Source organism: Acyrthosiphon pisum, chromosome A1, assembly GCF_005508785.2.
Source record: "Acyrthosiphon pisum isolate AL4f chromosome A1, pea_aphid_22Mar2018_4r6ur, whole genome shotgun sequence".
In the NCBI taxonomy this organism is placed as follows: domain Eukaryota; kingdom Metazoa; phylum Arthropoda; class Insecta; order Hemiptera; family Aphididae; genus Acyrthosiphon; species Acyrthosiphon pisum.
Genome location: NC_042494.1, coordinates 109,763,046 through 109,781,158, shown reverse-complemented (window position 1 = coordinate 109,781,158; position 18,113 = coordinate 109,763,046).

The window sequence follows — 18,113 nt, the reverse complement described above, 5'->3', positions numbered from 1 at the left end:
CAGATGTTGTAAAATATGAATTTAAAACGCTCATAAAAATTTAATTTGAGTTTCTTATAACATTTTTTTTTTTGATAAAGGTAGATTATCCTATAAAGAATCTTGTATTACATTTTAAAATCTTAGTTCTAAAAAGAAAAATTTTTACGAATTATTAACTCAAAATAATTTGCTAATTTTCGTGATTTTTACATATTTTGTCAATTTTGAACTTTAAATGCTAATTAAAAAAAACTGTGACTAAGGATTTTTAATATTTTTCAAATGTCATTGTAACAATATAGTAGGAGCCTTGTATTAAATTTTCAAGTATTTTTACTCAACAAATAATGTTTTATTGACATTCATAGAAATAATAACTAATTAAATTGGATACTGAAATTTTCCGTAAACAGCTCAAAACAAATCAAAATATTTTGAAAATTTATCATGTATAGAAAATGGAAATATAAACAACCAGTGAAAATTTCATGTATTTACAGTCATTCGTTTTAAAGTTACACCAAAAACCAAAATCAATTTTCTCGAAAATAGATTTTGCGTAAAAATTCCCGTTTTTCCTTAATTTTTCTTTTGTTTTTCACGGCGCTTTTGAAAACTATTGGAAAAATTTTATTTTTGACTCCCCAAAGTACCAACTAGATTCACTTTCCTATCAGAAAAGGTACTGTTGAAGAAAATCCAAGCACTTTTACTGTCCTAAAAGGTGATGTGCAGACACACAAAAAAAAAACACACATCATTGTTAAATCAATACATGCATCGTTCCACTCAGAATCTAAAATGGAATGGATCCTTAAATACACATTAAATATTATTTAATTTATTTCATTATTTGATATTAATACTTAATAATATAAATAATAATTACTGCACATATTTTATTTTATTTTGGTGTATTAAATGATATGTTGTCATAATTTTGTAATTCCTAAAAAAACAATTTCATATATTATAACTACATAACGTGATGAGAAAAATAATGTTATTTTTTCATGACAAAGTGATTATGCAAGTGGTATATAAACATTTTCATTCTGTGTGGGTGGTATGCGGATATAAAAACGTTGAGAACCGCTGATCCAGACCTAGAATAAAGAAACCAACATGGGCCATCAAACGTATCTAAAGTATTTAAAAACAACTTTTAAGTATTGGAAAATATTTGAAATACTATTTTAGTGTGTTAATGTTTAAATACTTATTGGAAAATATATTTAAATAATAAATTAAATAATTCTCTTCATTAAGTATTGAAATAGTTACTTTTAAAAAGTATTTTTTAACAAGTATAAATGCAATGCCCCGTCGGCTCTATGTATACAATACATAATATTTGAACTTGTCTAAAAGTTTTCCAAACAAATTAAATTATATTATCATTTTGTTTATTATTAATTATTATTATTATTTCATTCCTATTATATGCGCGCCTGTGATGCACACCGTCTAATTCTATGGGAAAATAGCATGTAAGTAGTATTTTTTAGAATTTTTTTTTTTATTATTTTTATTTAGAGACTACTTTTTTCTTCTTTATAGGCAATCATTTTGTTTCAGCTATAAAGTGTTGTCGTTAACCACAATAAAAGTTATATATAATTATCTACTCAGAACAATTAAAGTAAAAAATAATTTTTGTTTGAAATAACACTATATATCCTACGATTGCCGTAATTCATAGTATTATAGAATTAAATATAGTTGAAGCCATACTCTATAATTTCAAATTATCAATGTTTTTCTGTAAAACTGATTTCGATGCGCAACGAATATGTATTCTAACCAAACAATATGTCATGGTATGTTTAGGGTTTCGTATATTTCATCCTATTTTATAAAGTCATAAATAATCATATTATTTTAAGTCATACCTTGTAATACGCAGAAAGGTAATTCTCCACTTTTGCAGTCGGTTTTGAGACCCTGAAATTGGTATGAACTACTACTATTGGAATAATCACAAACGCGTGTCTCACGGTCAAGGTCAGAGGGGGGGGTTAATGTAATTCATATAATCGAACGTGTCCTGACTGACTATCCCTGACTGATAAACGTAGAACCTAAATAATGATAGTACCACCATGTAAATGTGCACCAGGAAAGCATCTTCTTAAATTCGCATTTTAAAGTGGTGATTGAACAAGTATTTTGAGATTCAAGATGATCGATGAAAATTTAAGTCTTGAACACCATACAACGAATATTAGATATTAAATAACGAATTGAACAAAGCACTATTAACGGACAACGAAGTGCACGGGCTCTGCTAGTATAATATTATATAAATATTACAACGAGATTAAACTTAAACATTTCAATTAATGAAAAACAAAATGATAAATACCTACAGAAGGTTTTTTTGTTTTTATCTAATAGGTAGCAACGGTGTTTCTGTTTAACACCCACGTTTAGTATATTATAATAAAACTGCTGTATACGAGTAACTTAGGAATTATAAATATACATATATACATAGTATTACATACTGTTTAAATGGAGGTAAATAATATTTAATGATATTTTCGAAAAACTAAAAGTTAAAAATAATTGGCACTTTAAAGTCAACCGCTTATATTAGTGAAATCCCTGAAATACGACGAGAGCAGTTTTTATTACACTCAGCGTGTGCTAATAATAAGACAGTGACAACTCTGTTTCATTGTCGGGCTATGCTAGGTGCACCTAGGTTGGGGCTTAGATGTGGTTAGTGGTTACCACCCTCAAATATGTTGTTAGCCCTCCCCCCCCAAATAACTTGGTTGATAATTATATACTATTATGTACTAGTGTATTTATTTGTATAATGCGACGAATAAAAATAACTGGCTATAGACAAGCATCATATGACGGCAAAAGAATTATCAAACTCATCACTGTTAAATATTGAAAAGATTTAACAAATCAATGAAAAACTAAAGATATTATTAGTAAATTTGCAACTGAAGACTGGAATATTGCTTCAATAAAGATACCAGCTATAAGTTGGCTAGTTATTTCTATTATTGATATTTTATTTAATTGATTTATTATTATTATTACAATTATTGTGAATAAAATAATAAAGTAATTTGTATTGTGATTTAATGGGACTGGGGTACATAATATGTGATATGCTACGCAGTAAGCTTTATATTATAATTTTAGCACCACCAACATTTAAGGACTAATAGTGCCTATGTGTCGCACAATTGCACCCTCCGTAAAAAGTGATTGTTTTAGTTAGTTATAATATCATCTAGGTAGATAATAGAGAACGATCATACTTTCTAAAGCTATGTATTGTATATCAGTAGTGTATTCAGTATACACATATTATTATTTATTATATACATGTTGTATTGTGTACAAAATGTGGTCTCCTGGGGGATATGACCCGCATATCACCCCTCTATGATACGCAACTGTTTTATATATGCATGTCGATGAAACAATATATTATATTTTGATAAATATTAAATAATGAGATATTATATCATAGTTAAATATCGCAATATTAAACAAAGTATAGGTAATATTATAATATTATACAAAGTGTAACAATTCAAGCAGACATAGCGTGTTTGGTAATACTTAAATAACACATATTATTATATAACAACGTGCCTTGTTTAGTACTTGTATTATAGTAATTGGCACAGATATTTATTTAATATTATATTACATTTAACATTTTAACGAATAATCGAAAATCGGACGGATGGTTATGCGATATTGCGTGAAACGTGTGCGTCTGCGTGTGATGTACCATATTATGTGCATTGTGCAGGTTCAAATAGTTTTTGTTAAGGTAGTTTTTGGGCGTTCATAACAAATAACAATAGTGTTTTTGGTTTGTATTGTATAATATAGAATTCCATATTCGAACAAAACCAAGATCTCGTCATATTGTTCTGACGAGCGTATGAATATATATAAAAAAAATTACACCACTTGTATCACGGAACACACGTGTTGTATACGCACGAAAAATTATAAAATATAATTATAAAATATAGGTATAATTATTATTAAATTATGTAAGAACGCAGGCTAAGGTATTCATTCCGTATTAATTATTACTATTTTTGTGATTACTTTCAGGTCTAGGTATATAAAATGGTTAAGAATAATAAATAATAAAATATCCGTAACATTTTTATGCGAATAGGGTTCACGTTCACCCGACGGGGAATTATATACAGCTTTGAATTGTGGAATAGTATAATATCCGACGGAAATAGTGAATAGAGATATTATTATATGGTTCGCGCGAATTATAATGCGTTAATCATATTTTTAAATTAAACAAATTAAACATGTATAGGTACCTACATCGTTTCAAGTTTTTTTCGCGTCAATTATTATATAATGTTATTACATTGTTTACACCGTTAAAATATAAAAACGACCTGGCTGACGTCTAAAGCGAGCACGACTCTTCAAATTAGTTACGATTTTTTTTTTATTATTATTATCGCATCTAATTTATAATAATATTATACACGACTACAACAAAACAATAATATTAAACGAGTTAATCGTACAGTGCCGCTCGCGCACAATATCTATTTTGTAATTATATATATACGTGTACGCCAGTACGTTGCCTACACGGGCTATGACGCGGTGTTACCCGGCGTTGAAGTTTCCGCACAATTTAATAGTAATATAGCTAAAGATATTATACGATTCGTTATCGAGGTACTATTATTGTTAATTGGTTTTCGTAGTGTTTTACTCGCACACGATAAGAATATGTGAGTTTCACACCGTCCGGTTAAGGTCGTCTGGGTGCGGTAAAGACGAGGGTGTAATATCATATATTATAATATATATATGTGGGTACCTCTTTGATACGCATACTTTGACACTTTTGGAGAATCAAATATTACCTTATACCGACCTATATATAATATTACGATTATCGTTTTGGCCGGTCTGCCGCTGAAGTCTCGCCGTAAGTTTCAGTTGAAGTCTCCGAGCAACAGAAACACCCAACACGCAACCTGTTGCTGCACATCATACAGGGCGGACAGTGGGTGTATTCTATAACGTTTCGGCTAGTTCGTTTCATACGTATGGTGGCAAAAACACCTCATCGGCACACCCTGTACGCACATATATCATTAATTTATTGTGAATAAAATAGTATATTATAGTATGCTCGTCTCGACGTGTTGGCAACGGTGGGCGTCTGCCCATTAAAAGACACTAACTAACGTTATATACAATATACATACCACATATTCACACATTTGTCTATAAATACACATAATACCTATACGTATTACGTAGGTATATGTATTATTCGTATTCGTTATTATTATTACAAAATATTTTAATATGTCAGCTGGTGTAAAAAAGTAAAAAATAAAAATACCCTAAATATAAAAGCATTATCGTACGCCGTGGTTTAAACAACGATAACAATATATTATTATTATTATTATGTCCGAGGACTAACTACACCTATATTATGCACAGTTATAACTTATAAGTAAGTGTACTCCGCGTACTCCGTAAATTTAATGGCCATCCAAAAACTTTTCCGAGACGAATGATTTTTACTACATCGATGACCGTCAATATGAAATCATATATTATAATATATCGGGAATATAATATGTGCAGCAGTGCAATTTGGTTTTTATTGTTTTTTTTTCACGTTTCGATAAGGGCGTGAACCATTTTCGCGAATGCGATAAAATAGTAATTATTATAATACACACACACACACACACACACACAAACACTCGCACGTACACGCATAAACATAAAAATAATGATCCGACGGAAAAGTAACTATATTATAGTAATAATAATATACCTAAATATTATATTATACACTCCTTCGAATTGAGACGATGGTGATGGGCGATGGCGGGAGTAATAATATAACAAACAACCATAAAAACAATTTATATTGCGCGAAAATACTTTATCAAAACAACGCATTCAGTTTCGACACAATCAATATTATAATTCGCCCTTCGGTTGTTTCGTTGACATATCGAAATGTTTCTTTTTTATATTTACATATATATAATACCAATAGTTCGACACCAATAAAAAAACATAAAAATTATTTTTGGTTTTTTTTTCTCCGTTAATTTCCCATTAGGTAACATTTATTACGGTAATTTAAAAAAAAAAAAATTGACGGATCTTAATCTGGGATTAGATTACTAATGGACAAGGATGAATAAATCGTAAACATTTGTAATAAGTTGATATACTAAAATCTTAAAAGTAACTAATGTTATTATTGCGAGTAGGTATTATCTATTTATGGTCACATTCGCCGCAGAATATATCATCATCAACTGCTGAGATAAGTAACTGGTTTTTGTTTAATCATTTATTTCGGTTCAAAATTATATATTAAAAAATATTCCACCTATTCATACTTAACGGTATAATTATAATTAGCGGCTTGCACGGGGTTGCATAATTGGCCAAAATATTATAGCGATACCATACGCATATTACCTTTATATGGCTACCTATATAATGTTATATAAAACTGCAGACATTATATTAAATGCGACAAATTATTAGACGTATATAATAAATAGAGCTGTTGTCCGAGTCAAACATATTATTTTATAGCTAAGACGGATAGCGACATTGTGTCTGAGTATATGATATATTATCTCATGTCATTATATTATTATAGGGCATAAAATATGAGGTGCCCGAAAATTGTCGGGTTTGAAAACTCTTTTATTATTAACAAAACCTAACCCATATAATATAATGTTATATGACCCGAGATAGACGATATTTCATGACGTGTGTTTTTTTATATCTTCGACTCTCCGGGCATTCGGCACGTCCGTCCGGAAATAGGTCAAAGGACCGCATACGTACCTATATATGCGCCCTGATGCGGCTAAACCAACGCCTCAAAGCAGGTCCATTTATTTAGGTGGGTAGGTATTATATATTATATAAGGGGTATACGTAATAATATACAATACTAACGCCGCCGTACGTATTATCCGCTTTTCCATCATTGGTAGAAAATACAGTTGTCCAATAGAATATAATGCACAAATATGTAGGTACCTATATATCCCTATATATCCCCAGTATAATATGATACATATCATACAAAAACGTTATATTTAATCTTCTTACCTCCGAGTTTATTAACAATAATAATATAGATGCATGTCCAAACATCAAGGGTGTAACGACGAATTGCACAATGTCGGGGTCACGCAATATATATAACACAATATACCCTATAGGCGCACACCACTATTATAATAATGCACGTTTCGGGTGATGAAAAAAAGGCTCGACGTGAATGAATTATGATGATCTTCGAAGTGAATACCAAACGAAAGAATCACGCAAATCGCATATCTCTGTTCCTTTATAATATATAAAATATGTGAAATCGAGTTTTGTTGCTATCGCCTATCGGCTAATCTATCTGCAGAAACGACTGGACCGATTTCAATAGAAGTTGTATCAATGGGTTTCTCGAGACTAGGAGAGTGTTTTTAGCTCCTTTTCTAACCCCTATTGGTTTCTATAGGGAGTATCACAATCACATACGGATTTCGTTTCGTTATACCGTAACAGTATTTATATTGCGATTGGGAATTAATAAATTAAGTGACCATTAAGAGGAATTAGTGACCAGTGTCATTTTTAATTAATCAAAGTTAGTTATGTCTTATAATTGATTGTTTTATTAAACTGATCAGTGATCACTGATATGTAAAGATTTCATATAAACATGGTGTTAGAGGGTATGTAGGGAGGGGGCAAAGACCCCACCATGGCATATATTGGAACCAACAGTAATTTGCATCCAGTGAGCTAATTATCTGCGGTCGTCCATGTAATTATTATTTTATTAAAATTTAAAGGGATCGAGAGTGGGAAGGTACTAGTGGATTCAAATGTTTAAATAAATATTCACTTCACAGCTATTAAAATTGCGGCTATTACCTATATAATATAATATTATATCGACGACGAGTTTGTGGCCAATTCCGGGACATGTGTGATCTGCCCGTGAAGAGATACTGAAAAGAATGCGTTTTAACTGAAACACCATCATACCTAAATATATATTATGGTGTTGTAAACTTGTAAATAAACATATATATAGATACCTAACTGCGCAGTGCATGGCCCAGACGCAATCGGTTGGTGCTATAATAATATAAGAAGAAAATATTGACGTCATACTCGAACGAACATGGACCACTGCAATATAAATAAACGCGCGTGTAAGTCTCTCACTCACACAGTGTACAGCCCAATGTATATAATGTAATATGGAACCTATTAAAATTGCGTGAACGATGTGCACACGGAGAGTGTTGGCAATTCCAATTCTGTATTTTGAAAACACGATAGGTATACATGTATATAATAGTTATATGCTTATATAATAAGCATGTGTTGTATTATAGTATACAATATGTCCTACGCACAATTTTGTCCAAAATATATTATAATATTCCATTTGTAGAGAGAATATTGCCAGTTATTATACTAATATAATACCTCTAACATTTCCAAATTCCAACGACATTTATTATGAAAATAATTGACTGATGCATAAGAGTAGGTATATAAGATATATTATGTGTCTAAATAAGTTTTTACTATAAACTATACCATTGATTAAATATATTTATAATTGTATATTTAATCAATAACTATACACTATAATAATATGATTTAAATTAGTATAATTTGTAAGACTGTCATCTAGTATAATATAATATAATCGTTTTAATCGAATTAATCCGTAATCCGTAATAAGAACCACGTCCTTTTAGTTGAAATATCGAAAACAAACAATATGCGTGTTGTAACATTCACCTTATTTACATTATATTTGATAGTTATTACATGATTAATTTGAGTGTAAATAATGTTAATTTTTTAATCGATTTTCACAATATATTATTATATATTATTTTACACATATTATATTAATAATTACAGCTATAATTTGTACATGCATATTGCCGAATTCAACTGAAGCCTTATTAATTACGTGCAAATGTGCAACCAAGGACAATAATTATTTAGAAATTAAGCAAAAATATCAGAATACTAATCAAGCTTATATTATATGAAAAACGAAGACATAAAAAATTTGATGTTATTATTATTACCTATATATGCATTATTATTGTTATTAATACTCATTTATTATTAGTATAATTTAAATGATTTTTTACAAATCATGTTTTATGCAGCACTGTTGTAGTTGCAGTTGTTATATTTATTATTCATATCGTTATATTATTGTGAATACCTATACGTTAATATTAAACCTATTAGTGTATAATTGTATTATGATGCTATCAAAATACTGTTTATATGTAAAATAAATAAATAAATTATAACGTTGTATAACACATTTTTGTTATATTATTATATGAGTGAAATTGAAAAATATATTTTATACGGTTTTCCGGCACTACCAACCGCACATACGATAACTTATGAACATAGATTTTCTATATTATTTCGCTTAGTCACTTAGGTATGTATTTATGTACTTACTATAGTATAAACTACATATATACATAAGTGTAGTATATTGCACCAAACATTGTACCAATTACCTTAGCCGGTTGACAGTCGTACACAACTCGAGAAGTGAACGAGAAAAAAATTTGTCGTGCTACCCGATTGGTCACGTTTTTCTGTATTATTATTATTATTATTATTTTTTGTTGAACCACCCGACAACCTTGGGGGCTTATGATATTATGTACCTGCCTACACGGACTCTAAAACCTTTGACTGCATCGTAATGGTAGGTATCTATACATATTACACAGATTATTTCGGTCGGCGTTTTCAGAGTAATATAAATAATAATATATTACTCTTTTTTTTTGTACCTACTACGCTGACAATCCGGTGCAGTTGCAGTGTAAACCGTTGATACGTGCACTTGGACCCTCGTAAAGAGATTTTCTTTCGGAGTTCGGGCACACCACAGTGTGAAAAAGACGGCTTACCCAGACCTGCAACAATGAGAAAAGGATTGGGCTTATATATTATATACATGACAATTTATCAATCATTTCAGTGTGATATAATGCATTTAACTAATGTAGTTCTACACATCCAACCAGTCTGGTCATGACCTATAATGGTTTTAGTATCTTCCTACTCTTAAAAAAAATACCTATGTACATATATTGTATCAACAGCGTTAAAAAAAAACCAACAGAATAACGATCGTTTAAACTGCATTTTTTTTTGTTCAAATTTCGAGTGCTGTTGCGGAGAAGCGAAAAAAGTGGAGAAGAATTTTCCTATATATACGTATACGTACAACTGTTATTTAGTGCTGGTCAATTTGTATTTTGTTTTACGAGTACGCAATTTAAAATCGAATAAAAAACTGGAGACTGAAATTCAAACGTTAAAGTTTGACATTTCTCAAACGACTTAAAAGTCCAAATGATATCTTATAATTATTGCTTGTAATATTGTTCAAAAATATAACTTCATAAAATCAAATTTAAATCAATTTCCACACGAGGTGAAATTTAAATTCAAAAAGTCGTACTTAATACGCTTATCCCTCTTATTTTAGATATTATTTTAACCACCACGGATAGATCATTATTTGTTATATTTAATTTTATAATCCCCTCTTACAAAAATTAATTTTTTTTGATTTTCAATTTTTTTTAAAATATTTTACATCATTTTACTCGTGGTATATACGTGCTTTTGTAAAAATGCAAAGGGAGCAATGTCCTCTCCTGGTCACCCCTGTAGGCGGCCTTGATAGTGAGCTATATAATATAAATATTATACTAGTATAGCTAGGCAGTATTACTATACATTAAAGTCATATTATTTCGCACCGTGATAATAATATTATATATCAGAAGAAATTAATCAATTAAAAATGTATAAAATAATATATATTTTATAATACGCGATTCATATCTATAAATACGCGCAATATAATATATATATATATATACACAATACACCGCACAAATCGTATTATAATACATATCTATAGCTATATAATCTATATAGTTATTTATACAGGTTGATAGATATATTTTAATTAGAACGAACGCGCATAAAGACGTTTTATCCGCATTACTGATGGTCCCGAGTTCAACCATATAATATTATATATTATATTATGTAGATACCTACATAGGTAGCAAAGTAGGTATATATAAAATGTATATACTACACATATGTGACTTCTGCTGTACATATAACAGCAACAACTAAAATTATTACTAACGTTTTGCTCTTAATTTATCGGAGGATAACTATAATTACTGTCTTCGGCAGTTCGGCTATAGGTAATATGTAATATGCTGCAGACGCGCACAATATTAACGCATCATAATATACATCGGATTCGATCGATAAAGATAAATTAAATTATAATTAAAATTATATATTGGGACATGGGATATATAATGTATATTATACTATAACGGTTAATCAGCCAAACATTCCATCGATTTGATCCGATACGCGTTTATATCTGCTATATATTTATGTGTGTGTGTGTGTGTGTGTGTGTGTGCGTGTATGTGAAAGAAACCAATGAGAGAAACTTCAAATTCAAAAATTCTTCTTTTTTTTTTTTACTAAGATAAGCCATTATTAGCCTCCAAAAAATCTTTTCATTACGACTCGTCCAGCAAAAATTGTAGATTTTACATTAAATTATACAATTAATATTTAATACTTTTGAATAATACATATAATAAGATATGTATAAAAAAACAAATCGCGTGCAAACCGCGAGTGACGGCACTGTGGCAATTTATCAAAATATTAATCAAACAGGATTTGATCAGATATTATTTATTTGTATTTTGTTGTATCGGACTGTAGAAATCAGACATAAATATTGTAATATATCACATGTGTGCGTATAGTACTTATAATATCCAACAATCTGTCAGAAGCCCTTAACATACATGATGACATTTATAATTAGGTAAGTCTAATTTAATTAATCGATTGTAATTATTTGTATAATATGTACATGTACATTGTAATTTATGACAAAGAGTAAACGAAAGTGTATGTTAATTCATTTCAGCAAATGGCCAAAGTCACCGAGGCCTTATTAAAAAGAAAAAAACCCAAGCACTCTACTTGATATTTTTCCTCTACGAGGAAAATCTATGAATCATAAATATGTTTTTGTTTAAGTAAACATGACAATATGAAAACCTTGCGAAAAATCGGTCAGAAACATTTTATCGTGTATCCAGCCCAAAAACATATTTATGATAAAAAAAAGACTCATAATGTTCATGGACGCGTCGAGTGATTTGCAATATTGCGATTTTTCACTCAAAGAAAATCATGTCGTAACAAAATGTATAAGGCACCTAAATAATAAAGTTAATTGTATGGTGACTATATTGTGATTAATTTATTGTGGTCGAGTATTTTGATCATGGAGCCGAATAGTTCTCGAAACAAAATCGATCGTTTAACAATATAATAATATATACGCGATAACGCGTTTTAGCCTTGTGAAGTATTTTCGAAAAACCGTTTTCTTTCCCTCGTCGTCGTCGGCGCGCGTACCTATATCGTATTACCCAAAAAACCATGCGTACCTACCTATATAATATATGAGCGTGCAAACGAGCGCGCCGAGTGTGAGAGTAGTTTGGATCTCTCTCTCTCCCTCTCTGTCACACTCTCTATATACCTATATATACCTACATACACGTACATACACATAATGTAGAAAGAATTCCGCCTTAACGCTTCGCCCTAAACGTATCAAGTTGCCATTTCGATCGGTTCTCCTATATGTATATGTGTCTTGTGTATACATACATACATACATAGGTATATATACTAGATACCTATATATATACACACACACAGGCCGCAGCTGTTGAACTATACGCGCGCGCGGCATACACGAAAAGGAATGCACGTGAAAATAATAATGGTAAATATGGACCTGTTTAACCGGACATTCTTTGTTTGTGATGATTTTTTTTGTCTTTTCGTTTATTTTTTCATCTCGACCGTCGTCGCACGCAGCGTATACATAGATTCGACGACGAAGACTACGACGACGACGATGGTTTTTCTCAAACAAACAAAAGTAATCGATCACTTACTCCAGGCAGGCGCATTGCTATATTATACACTGTCGTGGAGGACAACGCGACGACGGTATATTATATTAGGTGAATATAAATTAAATATATACCTAGTATGAAGACTGGAGGTGGTGCCAGGGGTACCACTTTTCTGATGTAATAGTATTATAATATAATATGTAGTTACTTAAAGTATATAGATAGACTTAAACATCATTATAATTTTGATCGAATTAGGTGGACATGACGTCTTCGTTTTTAAAGTTTCAACTGCTTGGTCCTCCTAATGGTTCCGATAGTATTATCATTATTATTATTATGACAAAAATCTCATCTCGCGTAATTACTTGCCATATATATCTATACGCATATATTATAATACCTACTACTTACAAGTAGTATATTGTGTATATTTTGAGTGACAATTATTACGAATAATGAATATTATTGATAAACGCTTTACACATCCTAGAAATTGTATTAGGTAGGAACTATATTATTATAATAATTGGAATAGGTACCTATTATATTATATACTTAATATACCTACACATCGACTTTCATAATAACTTAATAACTTTCACTAATTCTGACATAGGTACCTTTTAGTCATATTTGATTACTTGTACATTGATTTTTATTTACACTCGGTGGTACGATAATAATCATTGAATTTTTGTAAAAAAATCTACCTTTGACAGAAATCATTCGACCGATTCATAAAATTAATGATTTAAACATCATGTGTTAATTTTAATTATCAACTAATGTAGTATTTGTCTAAAGGTATATGCAGGGACTGGAACCTCACCGAAAAGAACCGGTTTTGGAACCGAAACCCTTATTTAAATTAATTTTAGTACCGGAACCTCACCGGAACCCTTATTTAAATTAATTTAAAAACTGGAACCTTACCGGAACTGATACTTTTACCTACTTAACACATTTTTTTACATAAGTATAAAACCAAAACAAGTAACACATTTTTATTTTTTAAGAACCAAAAATAAACCGAAACCTAAATTTTAGTTTTTCTGGGAACCGGAATGGAATCAAAACCGAAATTTTAGTTTTACTGGGAACCTATCAGGAGCCGGAACCGTAAAAATCATCAAGGTTTCAGTCCCTGGGCATATGACATAAATAATAAATTATAAAAAATATTTAGATTTATTTGTTTTTTCTCCATTTTAAATTAGTACACTGTTATACTTGGGCGGTAATGTTTATTTTCCATAGAACTATAAAAAGTGATTTATTTTCAAATTAAAAGATAGATTGGTTCGATAAATTTAACAATACGATACAATCTGTGATCTGCGTGCAACTATATTACGTTTTACGTTTATTATATTGGGTTATTTATTTTTTTTGTGAAGTTTACATAAGATTATTTTTAATGGGGTCGAAAGCAAAAAATCTCGTACGACCATCGCATCGTCGCTGCAGTACGAAAGAGAAACAAAAATTATTCACAAATTAGAGCTATTATGGAACAACATTTTGTGGCGTGGGATGTGTATACGAAAAAAAAAAATATGTATATCCAAGCAAAATGTTGCTGCAGTCTTGGCGATTATTCTTTGTACTGTCAATAATACCTACAAGATAATTTCGTTCAGTTTTAATTAGACCGAAGTTAAATCCAATAATAGGTATAATCTCGATATTGAACTGGGTTATGGTCGGCAGGGAGGGGGGTGAGAAAAAAAGCGGTATTTCAATTATTTAGTATATCCAGTGGTAAGTAGCCCACTGCAAGTATATAATAAAAACATATATATATATATACATACATATAGGTATAATACGCGCCGCCGCTATAATTTAAATATATTAACGTAAACGGAAAACGACCTTGAATATTTCAAACAAAATTAATTGAGGTAAAAAACACAATATTAACAATGAACAAAAGACTGTCAACGTCGTCCGAACTAATGATATAACATGTGTGCGTTGTGCGCGTACATATTATATACGCTCATTCTATATATTCTATAAATTATATTACATATTAACGATAGGATTTCTGCACTCCTGCCCTACACACACACACACACACACACAATATCAGATATAACTATAATATATTATTTGTATTAATATTCAAATACAGTAAGCGGCGGTACATAGCTTGAAGGATATTCGTATTACTATATTATATTATGGTAGTACCTATGTTTTTATACCAGGGTACACGGTGGTGGGTATATATTATATAATATATAACAAAATAAATGAAACGTGACTAGTGAGTCACGGCTATACACTGAAGTCTCAGAGTCTATATAGAATTTTACCTATATGTGAAACAAGTTAAGATTACAAACACATAAATGCGTAAATAAAAACTCTAAAAACCCACCAAAAAAATATTCCAATAAATATAAAATAATAATGAATATTATAATATAGTTTATTATTTCATCCTATAATATTCAACTAAAATATTTTGAATTGGTATTCATTACACGCGGTTTACATCTCGTAAAATTGCAACCGATCATCATCGATGTACGTGCCCACGTATACATTATTAAGCTGGTTGTATAACCGGGGTGAATTTAAAAATATGTTATGATTACATACTCACACTAACGTTTAAATTGCGTCCTAGCCAATTTCTCATACACGATTTTTTTGTGCTAAACTTGAAAGAATAGTTTATACAAATTGTAGCGAAATATTTGCGTCGAAAACGTGAATGAGCTATCATTTTAATAAATTAAAAGTGTCTTGTGTACAGGTGTGAATTCAGGGGGAGGGGGGGCGACTGGACTAGTGTGATCGTGCACCCCTTGTCATGAAAGCCACCAATAAAATTGTTTTTTTTTACAAATTACGTAATCAAGAATAGAAAGACATAACACCTAACTAATTTTTTTTTTTTGAGAACCCTAAGTTAAAAATTTTTAGTTCTACACCTAGTTGTGTATTCAAGTCTTTAATTTAATTATGGAGTTAGACGACGTTGTAGCTGTAGCTTATTATGTATTTCACAGATGCCACCAAGTGCAGTAAAAAGAAGAAAAGCTACAATATAAACGCGTTATTGGGTGCATCCAATGAACCAAGAAGAGGCCTCAAATAAAACAATTTCAAATTAATCTTATGACGTTGAGAGCTCATCCAGAAAAAAAATATTAAGTACCTACATATATTACCAAATAATGTCTATTCCAACATTCGATGAAAGAACATAATATTATTTTATAATTAAAAAACGGGTAAGACGTCTCTGGAAACCCGCGAATGGATGAAAATAACATTTCAAATAGGTATATTTCCCGTCCGTAAAATAACCACGGCATATACTTACCTATCTTGCGTGAGAATAACAATTATTAAATTTGTCTTACTTTATTAAATATAATATTATTTGGTACCAATACATAACTATTTTGTGTAGCTCAAATGTATGACTGAAAGTGGACGTCCAATGCAAATATATAGCAGTCTCATCCATGGGCGTGCTCACGGGGGAAGTTAATGGGGTTTAACCCCCCTCCCACCCACCGATTGACCATATTTTTTGTTTTTTGTGCTCCAATAGCCCCCGACATATGTTCTTAGAAATTATCCAAACCCCCTTCCCCCTTTGAACATTCCTGAGAACGCCACTGGTCTCATCCACGCACGTCGTCATGATGGCACTATATAAAATATATTGTCGACTTTTTACCTAGGTATAACGCTCAGCGATACCTGTACAGTGTACAGTAATATAGGTCCTGTACCGTGTAAAAATCGCGCACGGACCTATATTATAATATACAACGTCGCAACCAGCATAATATTATGTCCACGCCGGTGCAGCGGAGTGCGTGTCGAAATGAAAATTATAACGATAGTTATTATTGCAAAAATATATATCGAGATGACTCGCGGTCCACTAGACGGAGGCGCAGATATACAGGTACATGCGTCGTGTATATTACCTATATATTATAATATGCAACGACGCGACGGTATTGCGGGATTTCTAATTAAAACATTCTCGTTTTTAGCGTGCATATACAAACAAGTCTATATTATATTATACACACACACACGTGCGACACACGAACGTATATAAAGGTATAATAATATAATATTATTAAACTGCGGGCGAACGACAACCGAGCTCGGTCGTTCCGTTTTCGGCGGAGACGTATCCGCGCGCGGGTGCCCACCACCGCGTCTCGTGACCTCTGCAGCGCGGGTTTCCAATAGTTCAGACATTTAACATTATTTTTTTTTCTCTCATTCTACTTGAAATTTACTTGATTTATGCGGTCTCGAATAACTGGTCCGGCAAACGCATATATAGGTACTTGCGCGCGCGAACGTGTATAATATGTATTATAATAATATCGTCTTATAATTTTTTTTCTCTCTTATATACGCGCTGCACACATAAAATATAGGCGACGAGTATTTGCACAGTTCGCAGGTCGTTATAAGAATTTCGGGACTGCGGCGCGCGGAAAACAACGTGTTCATTACGAACGCGAAACACCGCCGCCCGCCACACTTGTCGCACCCATACCTATATAGTATATACATATCACCACCACCGCCGCCGCCGACGGTTTGCTTTAAAATTAAAAAAAGTGCGTTTCGTTTTTATCCGACCGAGGTCTGTTTTACACGCGATAATTATTATTCGTCTCGAGACGTGCGAAAAAAAAAATAACAAACTCGATAGTGTGATATAGTCGTGTCGATAAACGACTTTCGGGGGAGTTGCGGATATACGGCGGCAGCGGCGGCGCTCTGTACAACAGGGGCGACGAAATTATTATGCATTTACGTTGTGTATAAAAAATGTTATAATATTATATATGTACGGCGGCCGGCGTTGTTTTTCGGACTCAAAACACGCGATAATTTTTGTCCTATGATTATTTTACGACGCACCGGAGTCGCCCGGACCACGGGTAATTGGACGGAAATTGTGTTTTTTCCCGTGTTCAGAGAAATTTGACGTCACCGCCGCGGCGATATATATATAATTTAATAATATTGCTACAT